At 48.1% G+C, this 12,452-nt stretch overlaps 1 protein-coding gene across 7 annotated transcripts in view; it reads left to right on the top strand.

The window, feature by feature from the left end:
• The first annotated feature begins 3,196 nt into the window (after positions 1-3,196).
• Positions 3,197-12,452, top strand: part of FAM168A (family with sequence similarity 168 member A) — a 212,331-nt gene continuing 203,075 nt past the window's right edge. For 3 of the 7 annotated variants that reach the window (XM_069883370.1, XM_069883367.1, XM_069883369.1), the window contains exon 1: positions 3,199-3,380. The gene's annotated coding sequence lies outside the window, so the exon portion shown is untranslated. Of the gene's footprint in view, positions 3,381-7,053; positions 7,185-12,452 lie in introns of those variants that run through there. The other 4 variants (XM_069883373.1, XM_069883374.1, XM_069883368.1 and 1 more) reach the window with 4 other exon arrangements.

Below are 12,452 nucleotides of genomic sequence, written 5' to 3'. Positions count from 1 at the left end.
AATTGCTCTGTATTCCTCTGGGGAGGAAAACTATGCTGGCGTGGTGTTTGGGGGCTTGGTTTGTATATTGTTGAGAGGCTGAGAGTTAGGGTTGTTCAGCCTGGAGAAGAGAAAGCTCTGGGGAAATGTTATAGCAGCCATCCTGTACTTAAACAGGGGCCTTCAGGAAAGCTGGGGAGGGGCTCTTTATCAGGGAGTGTAGTGACAAGATGAGGAGGAATGGTTTTAAGCTGAAAGAGGGGAGATTTAGATTAGATATCAGGATGAAATTTTTTCCTGTGAGGGTGGTGAGGCACAGGTTGCCCAGAGGAGTCTTGGATGTCCCATCCCTGGAGGTGGTCAAAGCCAGATTGGAAGAGGCTTTGAGCATCCTGATCCAGTGGAAGGTGTTCCTTTCCATGGCAGAGGTATTGGAACTGGATGATCTTTAAGGTCCCTTCCAACCCAAACCATACTATGATTCTATGGGGTTTTTTGTAAACTGGGTTATTTGAGGTTTATTTTGGCTGGCTGGGACAAATTTGGGGCACACTGGGTGGAAAAGCTGACCTGAGGAGGCAGAAGGTTATTTCCAGGTAGCAAAGCTGCGTGGGGGACAGAAGGGAGGGGATGCAACGTGGGAACAGACTCGGCCCCTTATCCAGGGGAGTTAAATCACAGATTCCCCTAATTTTTTGTAGCAATCGGGTACTGTGCAGTAAAAGAGATGGACTTTGAAACTTCCAGTTTGTTATTCCTCCAGCTCGACTCTGTCTTTGTCTCCCCCCGAGGGGTCGATACAACAACAAGCTGTCACAGAGTGGTGGCTCTGTGGGGTGTGTGACACATGGTATTAAGAACTCTCAGTGGAGTTCTCCTTCATCCTAGCCAAAGACTTGGGTTTTGGATATGAAACAAAGAATTTCTGAAACTCTTCCCTTGTCTGACACAACAGAAGAAACCAGTATCTCTTGCTATGGAGGGAGATGGGCAGAAGGTCTGGGGGTGTTGACACTCTGTCCCTGTCCTTGAACCTGGGGAGAGTTGCATGTGAGGACCCCCTGGTATTTCTCTTTCTCTTACTAACAAATCTGCATCTGGGATGGGTTGGTACCTGGCTTGCAGGGTAGGGGGAGATAAAACCTCACAGTGCCTGCTAAAATCTGATGGAAGCTCCTTTTACCATACAACACTCAGCATCACCAGGGCCGAGCACATCCCACTGCCAGCATCCTCCACTCTGCAGGAGAAACATGCAAGGAAATCATGTTTCACAGAAACAGAGAATGGTCAGGGTTGGAAGGGACCTCTGGAGATCATCCAGTTCAACCCCTCTGCTAAAGCAGGTTCACCTATATCAGGTTGCAGAGGAACGTGTCCAGGCTGGTTTTGAATATCTCCAGAGGAAATTTCACAACCTTTCTGGGCAGCCTGTTTCAGTGCTCTGGTGCCCTCAAAGTAAAGTTTTTCCTCATGTTCAGATGGAAATTCCTCTGTTTCAATTTGTACCCGTTGCCTCTTGTCAGTGGGCACCACTGAGAAGAGTCTGGTCCCATCCTCTTGACAGATGCCCTTTAGATATCTAGAAGAATTGATAAGGTCCCCTCTCAGTCTTTTCTCAAGGCTGAACAGACCCAGGTCTCTCAGCACTTCCTCATAAGAGAGATGCTCCAGTCCCCTCATCATCTCCATGGCCTCTTCTGGACTCTTTCCAGTAGTTCCTTGTCTTTCTGTATGCTCTACCTTTACCTGCCACTGGGTTTCCTAGAAGTCTCTCTACAACCTTGTTCCATGGTTTTAAAACACCCTTCCCCTGCATGCCAGCCCGTCTGAGGGGTGAGAAACTGCAGTGAGTGGCTCAGGTCTGACCCTCGCCACCCCTGGGACACCCCCACCCCAATTCCCTGGATCCCCGGGGAGGTGTTTGGCATCAAACAGGCTGCCCAGGGAGGTGGTCGATTCCCCATCCCCGGAGGTATTGCCAAGCCGGGTAGATGAGATGCTTAGGGATATGGTTTAGTAGTGGACAGGTATGGTTGGACTCAGTGATCTCAAAGGTCTTTTCCAACCTAGCAATTCTGTGACTGCTCAGGAAACAAAATCACCTGTGTGGATCTTCACAAAAAACAAAATAGTTGAAAGAATAGTGAGTGCGCTGAGGCTCCAGGATGGATGCTTCCCCACTGGTGTCAGGTCGTAGAATCACAGAAAGGTTTGGGTTGGAAGGGAACTTCAAAATCATCCAGTTCCATCCACCCACCATGGGCAGGGACGCTTCCCACCAAGCCGGGATGCACAAGGTCCCACCAACCTGGCCTTGAACGCCTCCAGGGATGGAGCATCCACAGCTCCCCGGGCAACCTGTGCCAGTGCCTCACTGCCCTCAGCGTGAAGAAATTTCTCCTTATGTCCAGTCTAAATCTTCTGCTTTCCAATTTAAAGCCATTCCCCCCTCGACCTGTTGTTCCATGCCCTTCTAAAAAACCTTCCCCAGCTTCGGGTACTGGAAGTTCACTATAAGGTCTCCACGGAGCCTTCTCTTCTCCGGGCTGAACAACCCCAACTCCCTCAGCCTGTCCTCACAGCAGGGGTGCTCCAGCCCTCGGATCATCCTTGTTGCCTCCTCTGGACCCGTTCCAACAGCTCCATCTCCTTCTTACGCTGGGGACCCCAGAACTGGGCCCAGGACTCCAGGTGGGGCCTCACGAGGGCGGCGGAGCAGAGGGGTGGAAGGGCTCCCACGGGAGGATTCCCCCACTAGTCCTGGGGCGAAGACCCAAGGGAATTTGATGCGCTGCTTTCCAGAGGGCAGCACTTCCCCAAAATACACCTTCCCCGCGCTAAAACCGGGCAGCCGGGAGGGAATTTGGAGACGCAGCGGGGAAGGGGCGAGGCCTGCTCGCAGCGCTCCCTCCTCCTCGCCCCTCCCCGCACCCCGCGCGGACTACAACTCCCGGCATTCCCCGCGCAAACCACCCCTCTCACCCCATGGAACTACAACTCCCGGCATGCCTTGCCGCCAGCCCTCCCCGCCCAGGGCCCCGCCGCACTACAGCTCCCAGCAGGCAGCGCGCCGGCACTACACCTCCCGGCGTGCCCCGCGGCCGCCCGGGCCCCGTCTCCCTCCCCGCCCGCTAAGCGGACTACATTACCCATCGTGCCCCGCGCAGGGCTGCCGGCGCCTAGCCGCGGCGGCGGGGCGCGGGGCACGCCGGGAGCGGTAGTCCCGTCGGCGGCCGTAACGGTCCCGCTGGTGGTGCTCCCCCCGCCGCCGCCGCCGCCGCCCCCTCCCCCTCCGGCTGGCGGCTGCGGGCAGCGCAGGAGGCGCGGAGAGGCAGGAGGGGGAGCGGGGACTTGCCGCCGCACCGGCACGGGGGACGCCGCCGCCTGAGCAGCTGCAGGTGGGGGGGGACCGCGGCGACGACGACGACCCGGAGGGGCGGGGGGTGATGGAGCCGCGGGGTCGGTGGTGGCTGCGGGGAGCGTCCCCCCGGGGCGGGAGAGGAGCCCGGGGCCAGCTCGGTGCGTGTCGGCGTGTGTCCCCGCCGTGCCCCCCCCGCCGAGCCCGCTCTCGTCCTCGTCACCCCCCCCCCCCCCCAGCCTCGCACCGCCGTGTCGTCGTTCCCTCCCCGAGCCCGGGGTTCCCCCTTGAGCTCGGTCACCCCCACACCCCGACATCCCACCCCCTCAAGCCTGCTGCTCCCCCCGCCTCCGCCAGCCTGTTGTGTCCCCCCCTTATCCCGGTGTCCCCCCCTCCTTAACCCGGTGTCCCCCCCCTTCCTTATCCCGGTGTCCCCCCCTCCCCCTAACCCGGTGTCCCCCCCCACCTTATCCCGGTGTCTCCCCCCCCCTCCCCTTAACCCGGTGTCCCCCCCTCCCCCTAACCCGGTGTCCCCCCCCCTTCCTTATCCCAGTGTCCCCCCCCCGTTAACCCGGTTCCCTCCCCCTCCCCCTTATCCCGGTGTCGTCTTCCCCAGCCCCCCCACCCCATTCCCGGTGTCCCCCTCCCGATCCCAGTGTCGTCGCCTCTGTCTCCCCCCCCGGCCAGTATTCCCTCCCGATCCCGGTGTCGTCCCCCCTGTCCCCCCCCTCCCCGCCCCGATCCCGATGTTGTTCGGTCCCTCCTCCATCCCCGGGGGCGCTCGGGCTCGATTCCCTCCCGGGAGCCGCCGGGTCCGGGCCAAGTTTCCCCGTTGGAGCTGTCTGGGAGAAGGGAAATGGACCGGCCGGACACCCAGCACGGGAGGGATGGGATGGGGTGGGATTGGATGGGATGGGGTGGGATAACTGGGATGAGATGGATTGGATGGGACAGGATGGGATGAGATGGATGGGATAGGATGAGGTGGGTGGGATGGGATCAGGGGGATGAGCTAGTGTCACCACCTCATCCTGACCCCTCTGGGGCTGCACCCCCAAACCAGGCTGAGGTGGGATGGATGGGATGGATGGGATCAGGGGGATAACCTAGGGTCACCACCCCATCCCGACCCCTCTGGGGCTGCACCCCCAAACCAGGCTGTGCTGTGTGAGGCAGTCCGTGCTTTCCCCTCCATAAAGTGTTTTCTGTCTGTTTTCCTGCGATTTCTTATTTTTTTTTGGAGCGGGGGGATGATTCCTTGCATACTTTGCTGTTGGCACAGTGTGTTCCAGGGTGGCAAACTCCATCACTGTGTCGTGGGTTAATAATGCTCAAAAGGTGCTTGGCTTTATGGAAAACAGAAGAGCCTTGGAATAGGGGAAGGGAATAAATATTCATATCAGGGAAAGGTTTTGTGCTGTGTTGGATTGGGGGGAATTTTTTCCCCTCCCTGCACATCAGGATGATAAACCTTCAGGTGACGGCTTGGCTGAATTTCATTCAAAAGGCATTCATTTAGCACAGAATGCTGTCAAATGCAGAAAAATGAGCAGGTTGAGGGTTTTATTCCCCTCTCTTGGACAAAGGCATGTTATACTACCCAAAAGGAAACCCCAAGTGATTCTGTTTATGTTTTAATCAAGAGATGGTTTAACAGGCAGCAGCGTGTTTATTCTTGCTGTTAAGTAGCGATGGAGGAAGCTAGAGCTCCTCTTTTTCTCTTTCTTAAAGGAATGTGAAGGATGGAAACATCTTTAGGGAAACATTTTGCTGGACTTGATTGCATCAACTGCATTATTTCATGAAATGTTAACTGTGAAGGGGCTGTTGATGAGAACTCATGTTGAGGAGCGATGTTGAGCAATGTAAGGAAAAAGGGAATTAGCACTAGGAGGCCAAATGCTTATTTTTTTAATTCTTTCTGATTTTGAATTTTAACCATTTCATGAATTCTCTTGACCCTTATGGTTGAGTACATAAAAAAATCCCAACTAACATCTATGGGCTGGATATTTATTCGTGCTACATGTATGTAGTCATCAAAAGGGCGGATAGCAGTTAGCAATTTATTTTTTGGATGAAATATGTATTAAATCTGAGTAACTTTTGTCCTAGAAGTTACAAATATCAACTGACCTGGCTCTGTAGCTGAACTTTTTTTTTTACCAAAGTAAGCATTTACATTTTCCAGAAGGAAATTTCTCTCTACCCAGTGATGTGCTTACCATGGCCTTCCAGTTCAATGTGTGCACGCTAAGTGCGTCAGATGCTGTTGGTCAGATGTATGGGCTTTTTTTTGTATGCTCTTTGTTTGATTAAAATTCCTGGCTGTTAGTAAAGACACACTTTTTTTTTGGAGTGACAGATATATAACCCTCCTCCCTTGGAACAAAGGGATTAGAAGCAAAATGACTGTGTGTTACCAAGTTGTTTTGAATTTGTCCAGTAATGGGAAACATTGCTTGGAGTGAGGGACCTAAATGATACACTTGGATTGCGTCAAAATTAATGTGAAATAATGATGGTCATTTAGGGAGAGCATATTGCAGAGGTCCTTTCTGGTCTTAGGTAACGTTCATCTCTCTGACAAATTCAGTGATAAGTCTGCATTGCAGTAGATGAACTCTTTAGGCTGTTTTAAACCCCTTCTTTGCAGTACAGCGTTTGTGCTTCCCTAGGTCAGTAGCCTAGCACACAGATAACATGGAAAGAGAGAAAGGTAATACTGCTTTTTTTGCTCCTGAAAACATCTCTCAGGCAAGCAAAAATGCTTTGGAGAAATGTTTCTGTGAAAGGCCTTCAGTACCTCAACCGAAAGCATAGTTAAAATGATAATTATATTGAATCTAAATTTAATTATCTGATCTGTCTAGAAGAGCTTGTAAACCTCAGTTTGGATGCGTAGGTGCAAATGCAGCCACTTAGGCAAGGGAAATGTGTTTAATCCTGGTTAGTGTCCTCTTTTGTTAAGTTTTCCAAGGCAAGCACCGTGAGATTGGCACTGATATCCTTTTCTGGGAAGCAGAACATTCACATCTGAGATAAAGCTCCTGGGTTGCCAAGTCGTCCTACCTGCCACGAAAGCCAGCGACCGTGGCATAAACATAATTCAATCTTATTTTTAAACCTGGGAATTTTTCTGCTGCTTCCTCTGGCATAAAAGCGTTTCAGACCTTTCTCCTCTGGTAGTTGGAAACCTCCATGGTCCCACCTAGGAACTCTGCTCATTTCCAGCTCTCAAGTGGTTGGTAGCAGTTGGTGAGGCTGTCAGAAGAGAAATAAGACTTTTCTGTCTTCCTTTCTGAGCTCACTCTTTCCCTCAGTGTGGATTATGATCTTCATTTGTCTTCCAGTCGTGCCTTTTGGGCTTGATTGTATCTGCAGAGGCCCCTGATTTCCCTTTCCGCAGCACGAGCGCTCCATGTACTTTCTGTTTCCTCTGCAATTCATAAAGTCGCTCCTCCAACCGCAGTGTTCTTAGCTGTGCGTTTCGGTCCTGTATTCGCTCCCCTTGTGCTCCCGGATGTGCGGCTGGACTGTGCTCCGTTTAGCTGGCTTTCTCTTGGCCAGCGGTGGAGGGTTGAGCACCGTCTCTCTGGGTTGACCCTTGTCACGAGGCGAGAGACGTGCGATGTCCTGCCAATCTCCTCCTCCCAACACTGGTACGACAAAGAAGTATTTGAAGCATCCCCTAGAGAACTGTGTTATTAGCCAGCGTGCGCGGGGAGGAGCGTCTCTTGCATTGCTGTCAAAGTGCAAACGAGGTAGTTTTTGTACAGCACAGTCTTTGATTTATTTGTGGGTGAGGTCGTGCGTTTGAGAAGAAGCCGGCTGTGAAGGAGAGGTTCGTAACTATTCATGTTGATCTCATTTCTTAATGTACTGTGATCTTTCTAATCAATTAGACCCAGTTTTGCTGCATAAGATCCTTAAATCATCATGTTTAGTCCACAGAAATATTCAACCCAAAATGACTGAATGAGAAAAGTGTTCTCGTCGTATTCTATGGTGTTTTGCCAGACTCCGTAAACAGTGTTTTGCTGTAGAGTTTTGAATGTGAGTCTTGTCTGATGTTACTGGATTCTTGTATGCCATCTGGCATCTCTTCAATAAATAGGTGAAGATATTTGTTTCAGTGGCAATAAATAAAATCCACCTATCCATTTTTTACCTGTTGACAATTTTTTTTAACTCTTTGAATTAAAAAATATTGCTTCTAAATCTATTGCTTTTTAGAACTGGGAATAAATTTTCAAGAATTATTTCCTTCTGACTCGACTGCCTGCCAGTCAAATGGATGCCGTTTCCCGGAGGTGTCTAAATTGTATTTCCTTCTTGTTCCTTCCACTCAGCTGAATAATTCTGTTCTTATTTTTGTGTTTAAAACATCAATAACACTAAATATGAGAGGAAAATGTCAGAGGCAGGGCTATGTTTATTTATGCAAACTTGTGTCGACTTGATTTCTTGAGGAAGTAAGGATGATAGGTTGCTTTATTGACTGCCCACCAGTAATTCTGCACTCCCTTTGGCACTTTGATTCAGATTTTGAAGGGTCATAGATGCAGAAGACAATCTAGCTTTATTTATTTATTTTTTTAATTTTTGAAGAAATTGACTGCTGGGCACAGGGGAGAGAATAAAATCAGTGCTTCTGCCCAGGGAATGGGGCTCATAAGAGTTCCCATTATTCTTCCAGGCGATGACATCTTGCTGGCTGATGGGGATACATGCAGCTGGAGCATGCGTGGTCCTTTGTCCAACCAAGAGAGAGGGACTGTGGGAGGGAGTCTACGAGATGTTTTGAGGAGGTGGGGAAGAACTTGGAACGATTATGTGGGTGATGGTTGATGGCCTTCATGTAAAGATCAGTAGGAAGTGCTCCTTGGTCTTGCTGATTTTGGAACAAAGTGTAGGATATGTGCTTTGTATTGTTGTGCTTTCTCGGGTGGATAGTTTTCATGTAGGGTTTTACGTTAATTTACCTGTTGGCTTGAATTGGTAGCAACAGAAGGAGTTGTGAATTTTCATGTTTTTCTTTTGTTGAGAGACCGGTGCCTTTTGTGATGGTTGTTTGAAACAAGGATCCCAGACCTGTGATTAAGATCCCAGTGAGGGAGGATCCAGCTCTTAAGGTCTATCCAGCATTTGCTTTCAGATCTTCTGAAATTTGTGGAAGCTCTTGAGTATGAAACAACTTTTGAGAACGAGACCTTTTTTTTTTTGGTCTTGGGATCCAGACAGAAACATGAATACACAAATGTGAATAGATTCTGGATAGATTTTTAATGTATAATTTCACTCAAATAAGAGTTTTGTTATTTATCTATTTTTCCAAAATCTCTTTCCTGCTGCCTCTCAATCTGAAAGTCGATGACATGGTTCATCATGCTTGTGTTGAAGTAAACCTTCCCTCTGTCCTCTTGGAACCCTGCAGGGAAGTGGTGGTCATGATGATAATCTTCATTGCATAATACTTTATGTTTCAAAGAATCATGTAGGGAACAAGATTTTGTTGAGGGTGACTGAGGTGCATTGGTTTCCTCAGGTGTGAGCGGGACTTGAATAATGTTTAAAAGGCTCCTCTGAGTTTTGTTTGCTATGGATGTGCTGAAAATCCTGAGCACTGCAAAGGAATTTCAAGTGACTGTGTGCTTTCTCAGAGGAAAAACTTGAGCCTGTTATGTTCTCCAGCAAACCACCAGCAAACCAGGAGGTCATTGTCGTAGTATTTGTGCAAGCTGAAAAAATGTATTCCTGTCCTCTGCAGGAGATGCTGCTGTGCTTTTCCCTGTCTTTCCTTCCTCTCCTTGAGTGTAATGGTCACTGGGAAAACTGGAAGGTGGGAGAATTGAAAGTCAGAGCAGAAAAATGGAATTTATCATAGCTTTCATGCTATAACCTTCTCAATAGAAAGATTAATGCTGAAGTATATTTGTAGGCTGAACATTTTTGCCTTCCTTGTTTTAGCAAGGGTAGGAGATTTGGGAGGATTACTGAAGACAGGCTTAGAGTATTTTATGAGAGGAGAAAGTACTAAACTGGCAAGAAAAGAAGAGATGCCATCGTGCCTCCTAGGCATGTCTAATTCTTTGATAAAATGGATAAAGACTGCAGACTGCAGCAAAAGTTAAAATAGACCATAACATCTTGTGTTCTGCAGGGTTTTTTTTCTTGCTTCTAATTTGCTGTTGAACTTAATCAAAAAGATCCGGCTCTTTTATGGCATCAGACTCTTTAGTTTATCTGGCAGGAATTAAAGCACAGTATTTGGGCTTTTGCTTTCTTTGGTGTTAGATACCCAACTCTCTAAATTTGATAACGAGGGGATTTTATCATCTTGATGTTGGAAATATATCCTGAAGACTAGTGAGAAGTTTTGAGCACAGTCTAATTCTGTCCCCATTTTCCTTTCAGTTCTTTATGCTTGAATTTTATAGGACATGACAACTTGATTTTTTTTTAATGGACAGGGAGGTTTGTGTGGTTATTCATAGCAAACTCCTAAGACTCTCTGCAGTCTCAAGATGTGTCTGTTCCTGCTCTGTGGGTCACCCTCTTCAACGTTTTGGGCTTGATGACATTCTGAGTCTGCACATGTGTGTGCACGTGTGTGTATATTTCGTTTTACATGAGGCACCTTGTTTTGTATTATTGACAAGGCAGAGTTGGAAGCGATCTCTGGAAAACAACTTGCTTAAATGTCCCATTGTTTATAGGTGGGTAATATTTGGCTTAACCTGTTTCTAGAGATACTTGGCCCTAACTGAAGTGTGACCAGCAGGTTGAGGGAGGTGATTCTGCCCCTCTACTCTGCTCTGGTGAGACCCCACCTGGAGCGCTATGTTCAGTTCTGCAGTCTTCAGCACAAGAAGGACATGGATCTGTGAGAGCAAGACCAGAGGAGGCCATGAAGATGATCAGGGGGCTGGAGGACCTCCCATACATGGACAGGCTGAGAGAGCTGGGCTTGTTTAGGCTAGAGAAGAGTAGGCTGCACTGAAACCTTACAGAAGCCTTCCAGTACTTAAAAGGGCCCTATATGAATCCTGGAAAGGGGCTTCTTGTGAGGGAGTGCAGTGAAAGGATGAGAGGTGATGGTTTTAAACTGAAAGAGGGTAGATTTAGGTTAGACATTAGGAAGACTTTTTTTACTGTGAGGGTGGTGAAACACTGGCACAGAGTTGCCCAGAGAAGTTGTAGATGCCCCCTTCCTGGAGGTGTTCAAGGCCAGGTTGGATGAGACTTTGAGCAACCTGATCCAGTGGAAGGCGTCCCTGCCCATGGCAGGAGGATTGGAACTGGATGATCTTTAAGGTCCCTTCCAACCCAAACCATTCCATGATTCTATGATATGATTCTACGATTGATGTTCTCCGGACATTTGGGTGGTCAAAGAAAGATCACTCATTGCAGTTGCTGATAATTTTTCAACCAAGATTAATGTAGTGTCAATACAGACAGGCAGGCGGGCTCTAAGGATTTTTCCCCATTGAAACATACTTTGAATTGAGCTTGTGAGTGTTTTAAGTGAAATCACTTTGGAATAGGTTCCCATAGGAATGTTTATGCTGTAGTAGTTTATTCTGCAAATAAATTTCTTCAGTGCCCTGTGAATGTCATAGAGTCACCAGGTTGGAAAAGACCTCCAGGATCATAGAGTCCAACCATTCCTATCTGCCACTAAACCATGTCCCTGAGCACCCCATCTACCCATCTTTTAAATACCTTAAGGGATGGGGACTCAGCCGCCTCCATGGGCAGCTTGTTCCACTGCCCAATGACCCTTTCTGTGAAAATTTTTTTTCTGATATCCAGCCTGAACCTCCCTTGGTGGAGCTTGAGGCCATTTCCTCTTGTCCTGTCCCCTGTCACTTGGGAGAAGAGGCCAGCTCCCTGCTCTTCACAACCTCCTTTCAGGTAGTTGTAGAAAGCAATAAAGTCTCTTCTCCAGGCTAAACAACCCCAGCTCTCTCAAGTGGCTCCTCGTAAGACCTGTTCTCCAGCCCCTTCACCAGCTTTGTCGCTCTTCTCTGGACACGCTCCAGAGCCTCAACATCCTTCTTGTGGTCAGGGGCCCAGAACTGAGCACAGTATTCGAGGAGCGGTCTCACCAGTGCCGAGTACAGAGGGAGAAGAACCTCCCTGGACCTGCTGGTCACGCCGTTTCTGATACAAGCCAAGAGGCCATTGACCTTCATGTCATAACTTAATGGGACATTTAGTGGCTTTTGCAAAAACTGCAGCATTCCACATGTTTTTCAAGTTCAACATTGTGTGTTCTAGGCAGCTAGAATAAGTTTCTGTTTTGCCTTGTGGTTGTTCAGAGGAGGAGATCACATTAGTCTTACTGTGCATATTACTCTTATCCTAGAGTAGCCAGTGCTATATTCAGAGTGGTCACTTGGCTATGAGAACAAGGTCATCTAAACATTCTCCTGTTGGTCGTTCTTGCCTCTTATTATGGCACAAATGAGAGGTGAAACCAATGGAAGGAAAACTGATTCAGGCTCAGGCTTGCTCTTTATTTGACTTGTATTCACAAAAGAATTCTTGAAGACTTAAAATGCATTGCTATAATTTTGAGAAATGGTTTCTTTTTCTTTACTGTAGTATTTGAGTCCCAGCTGCTGAATTGAGTGGCTAGCTGAGTCTTTTGAATGTGGACCGATCTCAAGTGGAAGCTCAATAAAATATTTATTTCCGTAAAAGTCTTTTCATTATCTGTATGTTACTCACACACAAATAGGAGGTGGAGTAAAGATACTTTGAGTTGGCTACTCCTGTAGTAGTAGACTTATATTGTAGCCTTCAGCAGGTAAATGTGGTATCACATCTGTTTTCGTATGAGTTTCAGCTTTTCTTTCTTAATTCCTGGAGTTTGTTTTTACATATGTGATTGTAAGTGTTACCACGAAGGAATAATGTCTTAAATTGCTTTAAGCTTTTGCAGCAGATTGGTATTGTCAAGACTTTCTGCTGGCTGGTGAATCAAAGCCCTCATTTTGTGTTAAATACAACTTCTAAGGAAAAGGCATAAGCCTGCCAGAACTCTTAGTTGCTTTTGGATTGCCATTTAGCAAAGCTTCCAGCCCAAATCATGTTGTCTTCT

Source organism: Phaenicophaeus curvirostris, chromosome 1 (assembly GCF_032191515.1).
Source record: "Phaenicophaeus curvirostris isolate KB17595 chromosome 1, BPBGC_Pcur_1.0, whole genome shotgun sequence".
Lineage (NCBI taxonomy): Eukaryota > Metazoa > Chordata > Aves > Cuculiformes > Cuculidae > Phaenicophaeus > Phaenicophaeus curvirostris.
This window is presented reverse-complemented; position numbering and strand designations above follow the sequence as displayed.